At 49.1% G+C, this 21,391-nt stretch overlaps 1 protein-coding gene and 1 long non-coding RNA gene across 4 annotated transcripts in view; one reads left to right on the top strand and one right to left on the bottom strand.

The window, feature by feature from the left end:
- The window catches only part of nr6a1b (nuclear receptor subfamily 6, group A, member 1b), a 100,431-nt gene that overhangs the window by 26,737 nt on the left and 52,303 nt on the right, over positions 1–21,391 (top strand). The gene's annotated exons all lie outside the window — the stretch shown is intronic.
- LOC121680756 lies at positions 878–19,813 on the bottom strand. The gene is made up of 2 exons (XR_006021808.1): positions 19,500–19,813; positions 878–4,049 (listed from the first exon to the last, which is right to left on the bottom strand). It is a non-coding gene; the product is annotated as an uncharacterized LOC121680756 (long non-coding RNA).

Below are 21,391 nucleotides of genomic sequence, written 5' to 3'. Positions count from 1 at the left end.
CTCCCTCCCCCCTTGCCTTGTTTTCTCCTGTGGGCCTGTCAGATCAGATGTGTGTCTCACTGTGGATCTGGCTTTTAGGGCTGCCCTCACTGAACACCACCACCACCACAGCCCCGGGAATTTCATTATATATTTAGCAGCACAGCATTGGTCTGCGTTCTCCTCCCTAACATCTCTCCTCTTTATCAGCTCTGAAGGGCGATCATGTTGGCCACCTGCCCTGGAGTGGTCAAGAGTTTGCCTTTTAGCTCTTTAGTCTTACTGCATTCATCCTTATTGCAGTGGGGAACACCTGTTTCCAGTGCGTTGTGTCTTCTTTGTGTTCAGGGTTTTAGGTGTGTACTGTATGTGAGGTTTATGGCAGTCACTCATGTAATATTTGAATGAAAATTATAGGAACTTTTGTTTGCGTGTTTTTTTTTTTGGGGTAAGTGCTCGAGCAGGTCTGCACAACTGCATGTAGGCCTCGCACAGAGAAATGTTAGAGTAGCAAAGCGTATCCACATAGAACATTCTGGAATACAATCATGATCAACTCTGTGCAGAGTGCCCTGCAGTCAGGCTGTCCGTCCCTCTTCTGCCCGGGACAGTGTGAGGACATCCGTTTCCTGCCCACTGACCTTTCTGCTCCTCTGTGCATAAACAAGACCGGATTTATCATCGGAGCGTCTTGATTTTAATTAGAAGTCATTTGCGCCAAGCTAGGCCTGTGCTCACATCCGCGGGAGCAGTGAGCGCAGGGAGAAGCTTATCTGGAATGACATCTCGCTTCTCATTAAAAACCACCACGGCCCGTCCGCTTTCTTTTTTTCTCTCTCCGTGCCCAAGCTGGCGGAACTGTAAGGTCACGTTTTTGAAGCTGCATCTTATCTCTGTTCCCCCCCCCCCCCCCCTTTTTTTGGGCAATTTGCTGATTACATTTACGGCTAGACAGCTACTGATGGGCCTTGATGAGACTGAGAGGGAACCAAAATCAGCTCCCAGAATATTAATGTTGGTGTCATGTGTGGAAAGAAACAAAAGCCACTTTTTGCTACTGCTAGTTGGAATGCAATATTTTTTCTTTTTTAAATGGCCGAGGGAATTTTGGACCTGCACCCTGATATTGTTGCTCTTGTGTCTGGTCCTGTTTGAATTCCGCTCGACCACCTGAGTTAGGTCCTGGCTCTGAAGACTGTGCAGTGATGTCAACTGGGCCAACAAGCCCTCCATTGTGTGTATGCGGTGTGCTGAGTAATTTATGTCACAGACGCACGTTAACAGGAGAGTAAGGCTCCTTGCCATTTCTTTCTTTTCTGCCCTGCCTTTCCAGATGACCTGAACTTTCCCATCCACAACCCAGACGAATCAAAAACATAAACCTTCCTTTTTCCCCTTAGTTAGACTTTCAATGCAGATCCCAATTTGGACAATTAAGCATGAGTGCTATCTTTAGTCGCTGTCCCGACGTGCCTTTCTGTGGAGGGACACAGTGGGCTCTGGTGAAGCCAGAAAGTCCTCAGATGTAATCTGTGGGAGGGTCCAGGCTGACTGACAGATTGACCAAGACAGAGGTAGCACTGTTGTTTTATCTTTCTCTCATCTCACTCCTCTGTTCCGTCCCTTAGAGACTGCCAGCCATAGGCTACATTAAAACGCATGCCCAAAAACTAGATCAGCCAACATACAGTATACTTCAAACAGGACTTTTTTTTTTTTTTACTTTAATGCAAATCAGTGCAATTCTTCAGAGATAACAGACAGAATGGGAGGGCTATGGGGAAAGTTAGAATGGCTGCAAAAAAGATAAAGATAAGGATTTAACTCTTCTTAGCCATTTTTTAAGCACTTTTCAGGAGTTACTGCCTTTTACTCATTTACCTTATTATCCACATTCATCTCATGTGAAGAAATATATTATGACCTGAACTGCTAGGCTTGGTGTTGCTGTTGAACTTTTTAGGTTCAGACTCGCAGTGCATTCTGGCTGGTGATCTAGTTTGTTTACAGCTATGCACTAACACTTGATGAAATACAAATAAAAAAAAACAGACCAAAACAGTCACAAATTTTTTTTTCTGTTGATCTTTTGTTTAGAAATTGGATATTTTAATGATCTAAGAAAAGTCATATCTTGCATGTGCAAGTTGTCGACGTGTGAATGAAGAGTAGTCCGCTGTGAAGACCGTGCTCGGTGTGCCGCATGTCCCTGATTTGAACTGCTCAGTGAGAGAGACACAGATTGGGTCATTTGGAAAAGAATGACTGACTGTCAGAATGTACAGACGAGACTATTGCATTAGAAGCTCCTTCCAGCAGGTTAAAATAGGGTAATTTTTATGGGCCAAATTAAACAAACATCGCTGACCTTTTCCGGTAAGTCACACAAAAGCCAGACATGAAACAAACTGGGTGTGTGTGTGTGTGTGTGTGTGTGTGTGTGTGCATCTGTGTGAGTTTTATGGTCAGAAAGAAAGAGCGTCCACCGCTTTCCATTTGGGGCTGGAAAGAAAAGGGGAAGAACAAGGAGGCAGCGAGAGCTGGAGCAAATGTGCACGCATGCGGTCGGAGCTGACTGGAACATTTTGATGTGTTAAAATTCCCAGCGTGGTTGCAATTTAGAGGCAGCAATTACCCGCAGATTAGCTCCACATGGCCCCGTGCGTTTAACTCAATTTAAAAACACGGAAAACTAACTAGCACACAGATTTGTCCCATGGAGTGGAGCAGTCTGAATCTTTTCTAAACTTTTTTTTCTTTTTTTTTTTTTTTACAGTGGCAACTCGTCGAACACTCAACTGAAAATGGTTAAATTCCACTTTATTTCTTGTCACAGACATTAATGGCATGTCAGCAAGTTTAACTTTCAGCTCCTTTTTTTTGTTTGTGTGAACAGAGAGCGAGAGAGAGGGAGGGGGGGAGGGAAAGACAGACAGAGAGGGAGAAAGAAGGGATTGTGCTGAAATTCAAGTTGGTAGTAGTGTGTTGCCTAGACGATAGTCATATAGAGAGAGAGAAACAGGAAGTGAGAGAGAGAGAGAGACTATGTTGGCTCGGTGCAACAGTATGTCACCCAAACGGGATCCTCCGCTCTGCTCTCGTGGACCACTCTGGGTCTGGGCTGCCATTTGCTGATATGGTTCCCCTCCGCTGCTCCTGCCCACGAGAACACTGTGTGCTCGGCTAGTCTGGGCGGCAGATGCCCGCCAACCAGATCTCCCGTCTGTCCGCCCCGCGCCCGTCTGGCGGGGGTGGGCGGTGGAGAGGGAGGAGGTGAGGATTGGTCAGTCTGTCACCCATCCTGAGGTGGCCGTTTAGCTCCTTGAGGTGTTTGTACCGCAGTTTGCATTCATTGATCAGTGAGTTATTCTCATGGCAAACCCACCGACAGCAATGAATGTTTATCGCAGCCATTACGATGTGAGGAGAGGGAGTCCAGGTTGGACGAGCGCTCCAGGGGCTGAGGAAAGAAATCTGTGTGTGTGTGTCACTGTGTGCCTTATCGGTGTGCCTCCATGGACTAGCCTGTGAATATATCACCTGCCCGTGTGGTCCGTGTTGGTCTCAGTTGGCGGTAAGAGCAGCCTGCGGGGTACAGTCAACGGTCGATGGTTTCTCTCAGAGCTCCAAACTCACCGACAGCGTTGAATGTTCCCCGGGGGCCCCAGAGGTGTGTGTGTGTGTGTGTTGCAGCCTTCCCTCTCTGTGAAACAGCAACCCATCCATCCATGCACAAGCATCTATACTCCAATACATACGAGGATCCTGGCAGTTAACTCACATGAGACACTCATAGCACCATAATAGTAAGCTATCAGCTGTAGGTTTGACATCAAAGACAGGTGTGTGTGTGTGTGTGGGGGGGGGGGGGGGGGGAGGTTGCATTCTTTGTGTAGTCCTTGTGTGTGTAGTGTGCAAAATTGTTGTGCTAAGGCACTATGGAGAATGCTGCATCCATGCTTGGATCAAAGCAACACAGGTGTGGTGTGTGAAGTTGCTCCCGTTGAAGGCAGCGCTGTTCCACCTGCCCTGCTCCTCGGCTCCACGTCTCCACCCATCCTCTTCGTATTCTGAGAGAGAGAGAGAGAGAGACAAACAAAGTCAGAGAGGTGTTTTATAAAAGTTGTTGACATTCAGTAACCTTCCCCCTTCCACAGGCATCAACCCGTAGTTGGAGCAGAGTTTTGGTGTCGAATCACAAATGAGTAAGTGTGCGTAGAGGAGCAAAGTGTCGGAGTCTGAGCCCAGTAGTCAGATCAAGATTATGTGTGCGTCAGGGAGTGTGTGTGTTTGTGTGTGTGTTTGCGTGTGTGCGCGCGTGCACACGCCCGTAGTGTGTATGTGTACCATATGTGCGAGTGTGTGGGTGTGGTGTATATGTTGAGGTGTGTGTGTGTGTGTGTGTGTGTGTAAGCCTCATTCTGACTGAGCGCAGCCTTGAGAGACGTATACCACCCCCACCCCCCCTCTTGCTCGGATGAAAGGCTTGCTCTCCCCCTGCAGCTTCCAAGTTTACAGAATCGTGCCATCATGTATAATTAATGCACAACCTCTCTCTTCTGCCTCTCACCCTCCCTCCCTCTCCCTCTCTCCCTCCCTCTCTCTTTCTTCCTCTCTCTCTCTCTCTCTCTCTCTCTCTCTCTCTCTCGTTCCCGCTCTCATTCTCGCTCTCTCAGTGTGTCTGCATTTTTTCCTCCTGGTGCGATTTTCACTCATCTCCTCTTTTGTCTCTCCACTTCCTGCTTGCTAAAATCCTCCAGTCTGAAACGCTTGTGGGAGTGGGACGCCGCTGCTGCCACATGCTCGTGTTAGCGCACTTCGCCTCGTCCCTTCAAGCTATAGACAGATTCAGTCTCTCCACGCCACTCTTTTCTGCGTTACACGATTCCATGTCAAGTACCTTCCTATAAAATATGTAAATGTTTGTTAAAAAGCACACTCTCTGTGTAGGGTATGGTAATGAGGAGTGTTCTGTGCATAGTGAAAAGCAGGCCTCAAAGGATGCGTTCTGGGTTCTCTCCTCTCTTTTCCTCCCCTCTCTCCTTCTTCTACCCCTCTCTCCTTCTCTCCTCTCTTCCTCCCCTCTCCTTCTTCTACCCCTCTCTCCTTCTCTCCTCTCTTCCTCCCCTCTCTCCTTCTTCTACCCCTCTCTCCTTCTCTCCTCTCTTCCTCCCCTCTCCTTCTTCTACCCCTCTCTCCTTCTCTCCTCTCTTCCTCCCCTCTCCTTCTTCTACCCCTCTCTCCTTCTCTCCTCTCTTCCTCCCCTCTCCTTCTTCTACCCCTCTCTCCTTCTCTCTCCTCTCTTCCTCCCCTCTCCTTCTTCTACCCCTCTCTCCTTCTCTCCTCTCTTCCTCCGCTCTCTCTCTCCTTGTTCTACCCCTCTCTCCTTCTCTGCTCTTTGTCGCTAGACAGCTGCTCTGCAGCTTTGACTCATAAAAACAGCAACTTTTTAGCCACCACAGGAGGCCTACGCCACCTCAGGACTTTCTGTGTGTGTGTCTGTGTGTGTGTATGCACATATGTAGTTAACTCGTATGTTAATGCAACCATGGTTCTGGATGGAATTTTGGAATATCATGTTTCTTGATGCTTGAACTGTTTTGGCACACAAATTAAATTAGTGATGTAATTCTTTGGTTTGATGTGTGCATGTTTGTGTGTGTGTGTGTGTGTGTGTGATGGGGGGGGGGGGGGGGGGGAAGAGTGTGTGTGTGTGTGTGTGTGTTTTTGCTGGCAGAGCTGTGGGTCCTAAATTATTGACTGAAACTCTTGTCAGCAAGACCCACTGAAGTGAACACGCCACATTCAAGAGACTACGAGAGGCTAAATATAGAGGCGGCCTCGGCCCTGCCCAGCCCAACCCAACCCAAGGCAGTCTCGCAGTCCTACACACACACACACACACACACACCACAGCGCAGCTGCCTCTTAACGGAGCTGGCCAGGGATTAATCAGCTGCATCTCACACAAGGTGCCTCATTACTGTAACATGTGTGCTCACACACACACACACACACACAAATACACACACTCAAATACACACACTCACAAATATATACACACACACACACAAGCTGAGATAGACACACTTAAAATATGCATACCCACTAAGAAACACAAACATGCACAGAAATACACTCGCTCATTCACTTATAAATATGCTTACTCGCTCAGTGCAAGATGGGGGAGAAGTAGATCAAGATGCAAAGGGCCAGTAAAGGGGCTGATCTAATGCTTAGGAGTAAAAGTGGAAATGCCTTCCACAGGTAATCAATGCCTCAGTGAAAGGTAGTGGCTGATTGTAGAGCCTCCGGCCATCGATCGAACCAGACCAGGTCAATAAACCCCAACCAGCTTCCCTTCATGTGCCTGGTGTGCACCCACACAGGCTGAACACACACACACACACACACACACACACGCAAGACAAATACACTTACACACAAGCACACACGGAGGTGTAGTGTTTCCAGATAAAAATGGATTTCCATGCAGGAAATATCAGGCACCCTCTGATTTCTGCCTTGGTCATTTGTGGGCAGCTATTGGGTTACTGCGTGTTATTATGGTGTGGAGCAGGATGATGGAGAAGGATGATGGGAGCAGGATGATGGAGCAGGATGATGGAGCAGGATGATGGAGCAGGATGATGGAGAAGGATGATGGAGAAGGATGATGGAGCAGGATGATGGGAGCAGGATGATGGAGCAGGATGATGGAGAAGGATGATGGAGCAGGATGATGGAGCAGGATGATGGAGCAGGATGATGGAGAAGGATGATGGGAGCAGGATGATGGAGAAGGATGATGGAGCAGGATGATGGAGCAGGATGATGGAGCAGGATGATGGAGCAGGATGATGGAGCAGGATGATGGAGCAGGATGATGAGCAGGATGATGGAGAAGGATGATGGAGAAGGATGATGGAGCAGGATGATGGAGCAGGATGATGGAGCAGGATGATGGAGCAGGATGATGGGAGCATCTCCCAAGTGAATATTCAGCACATCCCATCAGTCTGTGGTCGGTCTCTTTCTGTCTGTAAACGTTTCACTCCTGCATACCCTGGCTGTCTCCTTTTCTCCTTTTGTCAATCTTCTCCGCTACCCCACCCCACCCCACCCCCACCACTCTGCCTCCCCCTGCGTCTCTGTTTCTATTCCAAGGCAGGCACTACCACAACTTTGGCACCTTGCCGTACACTAACGAGATTTTCATTCTTGGATCACCCCTCCCCCCTCCCCCTTACCCAGCACCCCCTCTTCTCCTCTGCTTCTCATCTGCTCGTCTTCCAGCTCTCTCTCTCTCTCTCTCTCTCTCTCCACTTCTCTTTTTCCTTCTGTCACTCTTGCTCTCTTATTTTTGCTGCTCCTTCACTGTCTCCTGTTCCCTCTCTGCATATGAAAGATCCTGCATCCCAGAGGTTCTTTTTGTATCCGTATGGAGAGCAGAAGCTCAGGGTGGTGACAGCTAACTGGCTAGCGACTAGCTACCATCATCGCCGTGGCAGATAGGCCCCATCGGAATAACAAACGGCGGATGGGGACGCCAAGCAGGAAGCTTTGAGAGCGAGTGGCACCGTTATCATGCGTTAGAGTACATCCCCATAGTATTCCCTCTCTCCCTCCCTCTCTCTCCCTCTCTCATACACTCTCGCTCCCACTCAATCTCACCATCTCTCACTAGCTCACACATTTCACTGGCTTTCTTTCTCGCTATCTTTCTCTATCTATCTCTCTCTCTCTGCACAAAGCCCATAGGGGTCAGAGAGCTCCAGGACCGCCCTGTCAGCAGATTCCAGCAGGCGAACACCAGGGGAGTAGTCTAGCGAGTGGCTCAGCATACTGAAACCCACTGTTTTTTTTTTCCAACCACATGAAGGCTTTCTGACTTTTATGACAACTCTGTCTTTAAAAAAAAAATCTACAATAAATTTGATTTCTAACCAGATCTTAAAAGCTGTCATGCATGAATGGGTGCATTTAAGTACATTGTGTACATTTCCAGTCACACATACATTGTATTTTTCAGTGGGAACTGTATAGGCAGTTCGGCCTTTCTCCTCTGAAGCTGGTTTCAGTCTCACTGACAGAACAGCTGGAGGGTTGCAACTGCAGCACTGTTGTGGCGGTCAGATGGTGATTTGTGGAAGTGAGTGGAGATGGGTTTCGGGAGGGGTTGGGGGTTCAGAAACCCCTGAGGGAGACGGAGAGGAAGAGTAACCTGACACTGACTCTCCACATACCTGAGATGCCAGCGTGTTTAAAAATACACCCATAGAGACTCTCAGGACCAAAGATGTGTCCTCCTCCATCAGCCCAGAAACACAGCCCCAGGTGAGATTTGATGAGTTATGGGCCTAACACACAGGAAGCGCTGTGTCAAACTTCTCACATTGCCCCTCCCCTTCTCTCAGAATACACTGGACCTTTAGCCCTTGACATTTCATCTCATCCATCAGAAATTGATTTGCTGTACATGCATATCTGCTGCAGTCTCTAGCCCGTACAAGTGAATTGACTTCATGCTGCAGTTGACCACACACACACACACTACATTCTCCACTTCTCCACAGACATAGCTGTAGTTCATAAAGCACGTTCACAGTCGGACTAGCATGTGTCTCAAGTCCACGTCCAATCCTGACAGACATGCAATCATGGTCGTCGTGACCAATGGTCTATATTTGGTTGGCAGGCAAGGTCCCTCAGAAATCCGATAGCCTGTACTCTTTGGCTCTACTGTACGTAAAGTACACTCCATTTTAAATCTGTGTTCGCAGGAGGGCCACAGGCCTTCGCCATCTCGAAGTTTCCCCCCAGTGTGAACCAAACTCTGCAGCGGTTGCCGAGGAGGAGGCGGCAGTGTTTAATCAGCTTAACGTTTTCAATGGGTGTCATCGCAGCGCCTCTACCTGGCATTTCAATACCGCCGGCGCTAAGCTGGCAGATCTATCTGGCAAAGGTCTTAAACACTCAGGGTTAAGCTTCGCACCGCGCGTTTGAAGGCCGACACAAAAGAGGCGCGCTGGAGAAAACGGCCGCGCTCAGTGCGATGGCATCTCAAACGAGTCACGTTGCATCACTCGTTTGTGTCTTTCTTTCTCTTTCATTCACCTCCTCCCAACACCCCATCTCTCGCTCTCTCTCTCTCTCCAACCCCCCCCCCTTCTTATTCCTCAATACTTTTTTGCCCCCAAAAGAGGTCAGGTTTATCATTTGCCCTCAATTTTCTTCAAAGCCTTGGCATTGTGGCGGCTTCAGAGGCTAAATCCTTGCGGATGGTTTAATTCACTGACTCATGTGGCGTGACCCTCCGCTCTGCCGCCTTATCAAAGCCTTGGGAAGAGCAGCAACAGCCATCCCCATTTGAATAATGCAAGCAGACTCTCAATGGCTTCGCTGCACATCTCACTTTGAAGTGGAGGAGCACATCCAACCCACGCATCCCCCTTCTCCCCACATTAACACACACACACACACACACACACACACACACACACACACACACACACACACACACACACACACGCAGACAGAGATAGATCTCGAGATGTGAGTGTCCTTTGGTCTTTGCGACCATAGACAGTTAGCCGGGGCATTGCACCAGTGATAGCGATGCCGCTACTACAAAACACAGTGTGTGTCAGTAGCTGTCTGTCGTGTTTAGCGCTCACCCTAGCACGATCTAACGTTAATGAACTGTAATGACTAATTTAATGAAGCAGGTGAATTGTAGGATGAAAGCAAAATTAAAGCGCCCCCCCCCCCTCTCCTCCCCTGCAGCCTCCCCCCCATGCTTCCGTGGTCAGCATCTGAATCATTAATGAATCGCATGATGCAAGAGCAGACGTGAGTCTTGCTGAAACTCGATGACAGGCTGTGATAAGCGTGTGTGTGTGTGTGTGGTGTGTGTGTGTGTGCCCGTGCCCGCAGAGCTGTATCTGTATCTATATGGGGCTGGTGATATCATCCCATCCCTAGTCAACTCATCCCAACTCTAACCCAAGCCCCCAGCCCTGGCAGTTTTTTTTTTTTTTTTTTCATGGGCCCGCCGGCGGATAAAGAGGCATGAATAGCCCCCGCCACAGCAGCGCAAATCAAACAAAAGGTTTGCCCCGCGCTTGTTTTCGCGATTTGCCTAATCCGCGTGGTTTTAATCTGGCGGGCAGACGCTACGTGGCCGTGGCGCTACTGTCCAGCTGATGGATTAGCATCTCTCTCTGCATCTCTCTCTGTGTCTCTCTCCCTCTGTCTCGCCCTCTCTCTCTCTCTCTCTCTCTCTCTCTCTCTCTCTCTCTCTCTCTCTCTCTCTCTCTCTCTCTCTCTCTCTCTCTCTCTCTCTCTCCACAGGCTCCAACTGTTATAATCATAATCATCGCAGGCGCTCTTGATAATAACGGTAATGTGCGGCCCTTAGCCCGGGCTGACCCCCTGCGGCGCGGAGCTCTCGGGCGGAGGGGAAGTCTACGGGTGGTGGGGGCCCTGGAGCCCCCACAACAGAATAGAGCTCTCGGGCCGCTGTTGCTCACGCAGCTTGCCATGGTGCAGAAGGAAAGAAGAGAGAACAACAGAAAGGATGGAGGGAGGATAAAAACATGCCAAAAAAACAACAGCAATATTGTTGCCACACGCCTCTCACTCCAGAGCTCAAATGATACTACTCGTAGCAATATATACTTACACAAACACACACACACACTGTATGCATTAGAAAGAGGTGATATGTGTGTCAGAGAAGGGGGGGGGGGGGGTAGCAGGCTGATGACCTCATCAGTCCTGGCCCCCATGCTCTCCGGCTCTGCTGAGATGTTGGGTGAAGCTGCCATGGCTGCTGACCCAGAAGTGCTTTAGCTTCAGTGAGTGCCTGGCCCTGTGTTCGGTTGTTTGCCCTCCGCTGTGAAGGGGGTGGCGAGGTGGGCTTTGGGTCCTCACGTCACACTGCATCAAAGTCATAAAAGCAAGTGGCCGTGTTCTGTGTGGACGCAGGCCTTTCACACACCCTGCTAGCTACGTGTGTGTGTGTGTGTGTGTGATGAATGATGATGAACATCAAGGACTCGTACCCCGCACCCGTCTAATCCCGTTGGCTCTTTCGGGAGCAGGGAACAAAACAATCTGACAGGCCCCCCTAGCCGTCGGAGAGGCTGGCCTGTCACCTCGATGTGTCCTCTGTCCCATGCAGCTCAAGGGGGGCCACCAGCCCTGCCACTTTGGTCCAACACTCTGAGGTCATTGCTGGGGATGCATTTTGGGGGTTAGCCTAGAGGCGATTCAAGCTGTCGTCCCCGTTATCACAGGGGAAGCCGAAGTGGTCACTAAAGTCGACTTCTCAGCACTTTTTCCATCTTCAGTCCACCTACTGTCTTCCATCCTCAGTCCACCTACTTCGAAATTCGGAGGAATTTTCTTGCTATCAAAAGGTGATTTTGTACCTTGGTAATTCTTTTTAGTGGAAGATGAGGAATTAGATTTTTTTATTTTTTTTTGGGGGGGGGGGGGGGCGCTGCTCTTTAAGTAGTTTAAAGTATCCCCATAAGAGCAGAGACAAGCCTCAGCTTAAACAGCCTGATAAGGGAAAGCACTTGAGAGATGTACGGTGCTTAACCCCGTCATGCCCTCTGCTTGCTAATGCACATCAGCCCAAAGCTGCATGCCGAAGCAGTAGCGCTGGTAGTGGTCCTCATAGACTCATCCATCAGCGGTGTGTTTTAAACAGGAGACTCTTGTCTCTTCAGTTCTTTTTTCTTTTTTTTCTCCTGCTTCTCCATCCCCCATCCCTCTTCTGTCTGTCAGTCAGTCAGTCTTTCAAAATGTCTGTCTCACTCACTTGTCTCATTTGCGATCACTACATCCTTCGCTCTGTGCCCTCTCTGGTGTACTGAGATCTATGTTCTACTTTCTTGCTGTTAAGATCTCTGTTTTATGCTCTTACTCTCTCTCTCCCTCTCCCCCCCTCCCCCCCCCCTCTCTCTCTCTTTCTCTGCCCATATATCTCTCTCTCCATCTCCTCTCCTCCTTCCCCTCACTTGTTCTGTCAGCGAGGAGCATCCTCCGGTTAGCCCGCAGTGAGATATTGTGTGTTAATCTGCAGCGGTTACCGCACTCTCCCCCCTCTGCGCTCCTTATCTGTCCAGCAGATGGCTGCTGCCAATTAACAGCAGCCCGGTCCTCCGCGAGGCAGAGTTCTGCCTGAAATTCCTGAGGCTGGCTAAAGTGCTCGAGCGCGGACACCCGACATGCACCACACGGGCACCTTGTCGGCTGCCATCCTCTGGCAACTGACCTGTGTGTGTGTGTGTGTGTGTGTGTTAACAGAGCCGGAAGCCGTCCTGCTGCAGGCGCTGTGGGAAGTGTTCGGGCCCGAGGTTTTCCCCTTGTCCCCTGTAGGCAGCCTGTCAGTCAGCAGCTCATCTGGTTTGATGGCCAGTGAGTCACCTTTCACAGCTGCCACGGGCTCTATCAAGCTATGCTGATTATACGAGTGGACAGCTGCACACACACACGCGTGCGCGCGCACACACACACACACACACACACACACACAGTCCCAGAATTTCTGACTTGATGAAACATTTAAGATGCATGTACATAGTGGAATAATGAATATGTAGGGCATGGATGCCTAAGTAGTGCTGTGGGTGTGCAAGAGTAAACTTGTCTTTGTTCCGGCTCCATGTCTAGCGCAAACAGACAAAAGGGAGATGGGCCAGATCGCTATGCTCCACGTTGCCGCTTTAAAGATCAGACACGTACACTCCACTCCTCTCCTCCTCCTCCTCCTCCTCCTCTCCTCGTTCTCCTCCTCCTCCCCACCTCTCTCACTCTTTCTTTCACTCTTTTTTGCCTCTTCTGTGTCTCTCCATTGCTCTGTAACTCTGTCTCTCTCTCTCTCTCCTCCTGTTCTCTTCCCCCTCTCTATCGCTTCCTATTCCCTCTGTGTCTCTCTTCTCTGCTCCTTATTCCCCCTGTCTTTCTCTTATCTTTAGCGCAGTGTTCTGTCTGCAGGAAGGCTTTGATCTTTTGCAGAGCCAAAGGTGCATTAGAAATGAGCTCTGCCTTTGGTTGAGGAATAAAAGGCCGAGACCCAACCTCGAACTGCAAAACACAGCACGTGCCGCAAACACACAATCACTCACACACACACACACACACACTCACACACTCACACATCAGGCTTGTGCCACAGAGAATATCAGAAGTCCTACATACCCCAGTTTTTCACTATGTAATAATTTTGTTACAAAATCAATGAAAACCTAACCCTCTCTTACACTCCAAAAATAATCAGCGAACTCACACACATCCACATCTCACATGCAGTGCAATACACACACAGTACCGTCACTCAGCGCACACTTCAACCCAGTTTCGCACCATAAAGTACACCATCACACTCGTGATGGTGTACTACACCCCTCCACACAACCTGTCATGCTGTCAAGCTCATCATACCCAAAACCGGCAGATGTGTACAATACTGTTCCCAACTAACCATCCCAAGTTCACACTGGTGGTGCATAAAACATAAAACACACATTTTAGCTGGTTTTCCTTTTATGTTTACGGGGATATATATACATATATGTGTGTGTGAGAGAGTCACCGTCACTATCACTGTGCTCGTTAGACAAGGCCAGAATGACAGCGAGTGATGAGTGTGTCAGAGAAATGTGGGTCACGTTGGCCGATGACCCACTGAGGCCGCTCCCGGCTCGCGCTTCTGCCTAATCTGCACTAATGCGCAGAGAATGGCCGCCAGACGGGGCTCCTAATTGACCCTGATATTCAGTGAACAGAAAAAAAGCCTGTCAAATGGCTCGCTTCGTATCGCATTTTTTTTGTAAGACACCCCCCCCCCCCCCGACACACACACACACACACACACACACACACATACACACACACACTCAAAATGTAGGGAGAGAGGCAGAGTTGCACTGATACGCCCGGTCAGACATGCATCATTTCAACGGATAAGTGGAGGCACTGCACTCGCAGGAAATCGAACAGTCAAAATTCACTTCGATCTTTGTTTGAAAACATTGCAAAGTGCGCTTTGGAGTCGGCAAAACACTGCGAAATCCTTTCCTGTGTGGTGATGAATTTGCTCACAGACTAAGCCAGGCCATTTATCTCTAATAATAATAAAAAAAATGACAGAAGAAGAAGAAATAAAAAATATCAAAGATGTACGTAAGAGCCCCCTTTTTTAATTTAGTCATTTGCGGGAACAATACGGTTGTGAAGCGCTACAATTACACGCCATTTGAAAGTGTCAGCCTCAGAATGAGTGTCCTGATGATTTTGCATGCCGCAGTGAAATGCTGGCAAATGCTATGCAGTCAAGGCAGGAGTGTGACAACGGCTCTGTCTCCCATCTGCTCGCACGATAAAAGCCTTTTTTTGAACAGTGCGGTGCCATCTCTATCGCTCATCAATGTCCAGCAATTTCTCATTAAAAAAAAAGAATATTTGAATGTTAATAGCACCGCTATATTACGCGGTGGATTTAGAGCGTAACATTTTCAATCCTATTTTTTATTTAATTTATGAGAACGCTTTATACAGTATATTCTTAGATATTTCTGTTATATTTTTCTAAAACAAAACTGGAAATGATACTACACCTATACGATTAATTGCTCTTTTAAGTGTCAATCTTAATGTTTTTAATAAATCTATCAAACATTTAATCTTGGTTTTATGACACGGTTGCACTTTGCTTTATCTCTGACCTATAATTACTTCTGGCGTAAAGCTATGTCTGCGTATTTTTTTTTATTGCCCCCCGCCCCCACCCCAACCGCTGCTTTGAAGCTCTGATTAGCAACATAGCGCTGTGGAATGCTTTTCAGTTAGGTGTGTGTGTGTGCGTGTGTGTGTGTGTGTGTGTGTGTGTGTGTGTGTGGTGTGTGTGCACGTGCCAAGCTCCTTGTCGGATGGGTAGAGAATTGTCTCGGCCTTACGTGCTTTGGCCTCTGCCAACCCTCTAAAAAACACATTCTGAATCTCTTATTCACTCACTGGCATACACACACACACACACACACACACACACACACACTTACACACACACACACACACACTTACACACTCACAATACTGCCCCTGGCTGTACACCTGGTCACCCACCCCAACAGTCAGTCTGACTAAGACAACCCAGGGCTGTTTTTCAGCTTGGGCACACATCTCTGAGGAAGAAGGAATGCCAGCTCTGGCAGTCACACCACACCGAAACCCAGACTGATACACAACCACTGACACGCCAAACCAGATAAACACTTGTAACACACACACACAAACACCCACACTCATCACTCATCTCGCACACAGGTATAAACAAACATATACCCCCATACACACCACTCTCTTTCTCTCTCGTAGCCTTCTCTCACTCTTCCCCATCCTCTCCTGGGTGTCAGCTCTGCTGAGGTTCACTGACTCCATGCTCTGGATGTGAGTGTACAGCAGTGAGCGAGTGAGCGAGCCCTGTGGAGTAAGTAGCCTCCGCTGACGGTGAGCATTGCTGAGTTGCCTCCAAGGCTCCCGAAACGTCACAGCCAACCACCACTGTCACCACCACAGCAGCTCACGGGCAGCACGCCCTGTGGTTTGGAGCCTGCTTTGGAGAGTCTCTCTCTTTTTTCTTTCTTTCTCTCTCTTTCTCTCTTTCTCTCTCTCTCTCTGTCTCTCTCTCTCTCTCTCTCTCTCTCTGTCTCTCTCTTTGTCTCTCTCTCTCTTTCTCTCTCTCTCGTTTTTTCCTCTCCTTCTCTCTCTTTCCCTGTGCCACACCCCACCCTGAAAACCTTGGGGAACGTCTTCACACTCCACTCTCCACTCCATCTCTCTCTCTCCCCCTCCCTCCCTCCCTCCCTTTACCTCTCTCCATCTCTCTGTCCCTCTCCCTGCATCTCTTTGGCCACTGCCAGTCTGCCTGCCTCGTCACGCTGACCAGACTCGCAGCCTTTCCATCTGTCTCTCCCTCTGACTCGCCTGTCCTCGCACCCTGGGAGGCGGAGCCTTTCATCTACCTGTACGCTGATCAGAGGCTTCTTTCCTCCTCCATAAAGCTTCATGTACGCTGATCAGAGGCTTCTTTCCTCCTCCATAAAGCTTCATGCAAACCAACCGTGTCTCCTTTGAAACCATTCTGGAATTTGATTTCTGCCAAAACTAAAAAAAAAAAAAAAAAAGGCTTAAAGTAAATAAAGAGGGAAAAAAATAATACAAATATGCTCACAAACCATCAAAGAATTGTTTTTGAGGTAGCTACCTGAACCTGTTAAAGACAATAGTTATCCAGACTGCTGATTTTTTCAAATAGCTTTCCCTGCTTTCATGTACTTAGTATTCATTCTTATCTCTGTGCCTTTTTTCCACCCATCATTTTGCGGCCTGGCGGTAATCACGAGCTAAATAAAAGAGGACGATATCTTCACAGAGTTTCAGGGACAGAGCATCTGTCTTCTCTCTCTTTCACACAGAGACGATAGAGGGATAAAAATTAAATGAGCTACTTGTGAGTGGAATGGTGGTTCAGGGGTGCGACATAAAGGGGAAATGGGGAGATAGCGAGAGAGTGGGGGCAGGGCAGTGCGGAGAGGAGGCGAGTAAGATGCCCTAGGGTGGTGGCAGGGCAGTGCGGAGAGGAGGCGAGTAAGATGCCCTAGGGTGGTGGTTGTTTTTGAGGCACCGGAGTGTCTTTAACAACCATGTCATTGGAATAGGAGCTAACTGCAGACAGGTTAAGTGGCTTTTTATGTACACACAGCCCCACTTCTCCCTTCAAAGTCACAGTCACAAACACGCACATACATATATATACCCCCCCCCCCCCCCCCACACACACACACACACACACACACACAGACATTCCTTTCCATACTCATGTTTTTTAGCACCAAATTGTCTACAGAGAAGTCAAGAGCTTAATTGGTTTCCACAGCATGCCGGAGAACGTTCCACGTACCAAGTGTGTCTTTGTCATGGAGAAGTGTAGGGGGGCGAACTTGTCTCTGAGAGGTCCATCAAAGGAAGTAATTTCCTGTCTAAGGCAACCCTCTTGCCCCCGCCAACCAAACCCCCAAAAGCCCTCCCTCTACCCTCTCCTCCCTTCCCCTAATTCTCTCTCTCTCTCTCTCTCTCTCTCTCTCTCTCTCTCTCTCTCTCTCTCTCTCTCTCTCTCTCTCTTCCTCTCTCTCTCTCTGCCCACTCTTCCCCACTGCTCTATGCAGAACTTTGGCTTTGTGTGCAGGCGGGACTAGCTGCTCGCGACTGGGTGCTAACAGATCCCCATTGTCCATTGCTGAGGCCTGAATGGCCGAGGCAACCTCAGTGAATTGCTTGTCTGGTTTCTATTCAAATCCAGGTAGGGAGAGAGAGAGGGAGAGGGAGAGAGAGCGGCTTCTCTCAGGGGAGGCGTGACTGAGGTCTGTGATAGGCTCTGCACTTGTGTGTGCGCGTGTGTGTGTGCGCGCTGTCTCCCATGAACATGGGGACAAGCACCAAGTAACACCCCCCCCCCCACCCCCCCCACCCACCAATAGTGCACGCACGCACAGGCACATGAATGTTCAGCATCCCATGGGCCATAAGGGCAGCTCTGAGAGACTACAGACTATGAAGGGTGCTAGGGAAGTCTGCTCAAGTGTGGCTCATGTCAGCAGCGCGTTTATCATTGATATCAGCAGGTCGTTATCAGTCCACATTCCAACTCAACTCGGCTCAAGTCTAGCCCAGCTCCTCTCAAGTGTAACACACACACATACACACACACACACACACACACACACACACACACACAGTCTTGACTCCGCTACGTCTTCACTTAAACCCACTGGCAGCTCCGACAACCTCCAGATAGCTTTCACATGTCATGTCACCATATTTTTTTTCTTTCTCCCTCCTTCTCCCGACAAACGTCACCATATACTCAAGAAAAAAAAAAATATCTACAATCTCGACACTGTATCCTCTGGCAAAAGTAGGCGCATTAATTCTCAAATCCTTAACACAAACGAAACCGACAGTTGCCGTCACGCTCACCACCGTCGGGTTGTTCATCCAGGCGAGGAAAACTGGAGCGCATTCACATAGAAACAAGCCACTTTGAAGCTTGGCTGAGTCCACTGCTAATCTGATGACTTGTTTGACTCCTTTTTCTCGGGAGCGCAAGCTGCCTTAGCCCTATAGCCCTCAGAGTTATATAAGCCACAGTGTGCTTGGTGAACTTTTAGCAGGACACTTACAAGTGATAAATACATGCATGACACAATGACTCATTGCGGCGCTCAAGGTTTTTTTTTTTTTTCTTCTGTCATCTCAGTGGTTCTTTTTTTTGTCTGTGCGTGTCTTGCGCTAGTTTTGTCCCCCTCCCCCCACCACCGCTAAAGCTGCCGCTGCCGTGCCTTTGCATGAGAACCACAAGTCAGAAACCCCAACGCTAAGAAAACCCGCAGAGGAGGGGAAAAAAGTGCCCACTTCGCCTTTTGAGAGGCTAGTCACGAGCTCTGAGCACCTTTTGCACACCGGGTTCTCCTTCTTCCTCCTTACCCTGGCCCCTGGATACCTCCCACTCTTTCCTTCTCTCTCTCTCTCTCTCTCTCTCTCTCTCTCTGCGCCTCATGCAGTTCTTCTCCTCTCCCCCCAAGCAGCTGGCTGTCCTGTCTTATCCAGGGCTGGCCCTAATGACCTAGCGAGGCTGTCTGGCTGGGGCCCCCTCTGCTTTTGTCCAGTGTCTGGCCTAGTTCCTCCACCCTCATCCCCAACCACCACTAACCACCACCAACACTCCTCCTCCTCCTCCTCCTCCCCACCGTCCCCAAACCCTCCCTTCTCCTCTCCGCTCCGCTCCTCTCCTCTCCCGCTCGCTCTCCCCTTTGCTCCCCTCTCATGACAAGCCGTGCCCCCAGGCTTTCAGACATGCACGCTGGCCGGCCCGACCCGACCCCTCAATGCCCTCACCCCACTGACCCCCGTCTGCACTCAATCTCCACACAGAAGAGACACGAGAGGAAGAGAAAGGACAAAAAGCACAAATGATCAGGAAAAGAAACCTGGCGCCCAGAGTTTCACAGAGGTGCTGGTGGTGGGTTTTTTTATTTTTTTAAGTGAAGGCAGTTTTTTTTTTTTTCTTCTGAAGTGCCATTTAAAAACAGTGTGCGTGCGCACGCCAACAGCGCCAGGAAAGGACGGAACGCTGCCAATCACAGCGATGACAAAAAGGACCTCACCCTGTTGACTTGTCTCGATGAATAAGCCATCGCTCAACTCCCTATCCAAACTGCCCACTGCGTGTGTCTGTGTGTGCGTGTGCGCAAACGGTAAGGATTGGTGCGATCCGTACACATACAAAAATAGATAGCAAGTACCAAACAGCTCTGATTCACCATACTCCTAAATAATCACACAAGCATGCATTACACGAAACACAACATGACACACCGGGTGAATGGGCAAAAAAGAAAGAGTGAAAGAGACGAGAGAGAGGGAAGAGGAAGGAAGAAAGATTTGCTCACCGAGTGGAGAAGTAAGTCCCGTGAAGTTCTGCGCTCGTCAGACTGGGGGGCCACGCTTGAGAAAGGCTGATCTGTCAAGAAATCAAATAAATAGGAGGGGGGGGGGCAAGCACAAAAGGAGGCCAAAAAAAAGGAGCAGGAAAAAAGAGGGTGGGGGGTCGGCCGGGAAGCTGAAGAGAAGAGAAGAGAAGCGCGTCCACACACACGACAGCTTGGCAGCACGGCACAGTTCTGCAGGGGCAAAAAAGTTGAAATGGGGAAAAAAAGGGAGCCGGGCTGGGTTTTCTTCCTCTTCTTCTTCTTTTCCTTCTTTCTTCTTCTTTTCGTTCCCTCCTCTCACTCTTTTTCTGTCTCTCTCTCTATCCCCTCCCTCTCTCTGTCTGCTTCGTCGTCTCCCGTCTCTTTCCCTCTCTCTCTCTCGCTCTCTCTCTCTCTCCGTGTCACTGAGTCCCTGATCTCCTGTTTATGCGATCCTCAGCTGCTTCGACAGGAACTCTGTCATTTTTTTTTGTCCGTGGATAATCAGTAGCTTGAGAGAGGGAGGTAGAAAGAAAAAAAGGGAGGAAAAAACAGAGGGAAAAACACACACACACACACACACACACGCGCATGCACTCTCACACTCCACAGACACACACACACACACGAACAGCCGGGGCTAGACAAGCTATTGAACAGCTCCACGCTTCATACCAGCCTAGTCTGTCCCACTTGAAATGAACTATATATGACCCAGTTGATGGACAGGAGCAAATTAAGTCATGTGGTGGGAAGGGGCACTCACCATTGGCTAGGCTCCCGGCAGCCCCGGGGCTTGCGCGACGTGATTGGCTAATGCAGGGATCATTGAAACACGAGTCTCACACCATTCACAGGCGGATGAGCTGGGCAGGGTCACTGTTTGGGTGTCTGGCTTGCTTGCAATCAGGAAAGAGGAAAGAGTAGAGGGGAAAAAATCCTTTTATCTTTTTGGATTCCCACTTTTTTGTGTTGATCTGAAGACGTGTGTGTGAACGCAGTAATTAGTGTTTGCCTTCATGGCTTGGGTTTTATATGCATAATGTGGGTTTGTTGTCTTTATGTGCAGTTACGGTTGATTACTGTGGGACATTACTTGGTTCAGGAATGGGATTTATTTGATTTTTTTTTTCTTTCATTGAAACAAATTGTATTTATTCTCCATTTATTTCCATTTGTGTTTTTATATTTGTGTACATTTGTGTGTTTCTGTGATCCCAAACCATAACTAATCGCTATTCCCAGATGCCACTATTCCCAGATGCCGCTTCTTGTTCCCCTTTATCTTTTCTCATTTTCTCCTCTCCTTTTCTCTTTTTCCCCAATCTCCTCTTCTTCTGCACTCTTCTCCTCTTGTCTCTCTTTCACCCTCTCCTTAGCATGGGAGGCCCCAGTATATCTGAAGAGCGTTGCCCCCAGGTCCTGTGGGACTGTCTCTCAGTGTTAATCCGGCGCTACTGAGAGAGGTGCCGATAATCATCTCTTTGTCTCTGGCTCCCTTCATCTGTCTGACCCGAGCACTCGCTCACTCGCTCCCGCCAACGGAGCACTCTTCGCTCTGCTCCTTCTCCTCTTCCTCATCCTGCAGACCGCAGTGTTGCCGCCTCCTCCTCCTGTTCATCCTCCTCTTTACTCCTTTTTGTCCTTCACCTCCTCTTCCTCAGCCTTAAGCCAGTGTGGCGAAAGGAGAAGAGAAAATAAAGAGGAGAGGAGAAAATGAGAGCAAGGAGAGGGAGAGGAGAGGAGAGGAGAGGAGAGGAGAGGAGAGGAGAGGAGAGGAGAGGAGAGGAGAGGAGAGAAGAGGAGAGGAAAGGAGAGAAGAGGAGAGGAAAGGAGAGAAGAGGAGAGGAAAGGAGAGGAGAGGAGAGGAAAGG

This window comes from Alosa sapidissima, chromosome 13, assembly GCF_018492685.1.
Source record: "Alosa sapidissima isolate fAloSap1 chromosome 13, fAloSap1.pri, whole genome shotgun sequence".
Taxonomy (NCBI): Eukaryota; Metazoa; Chordata; class Actinopteri; order Clupeiformes; family Clupeidae; genus Alosa; species Alosa sapidissima.
Note: the sequence above shows the minus strand (reverse complement) of the source record. Positions and strands in the feature narration are given on the sequence as shown.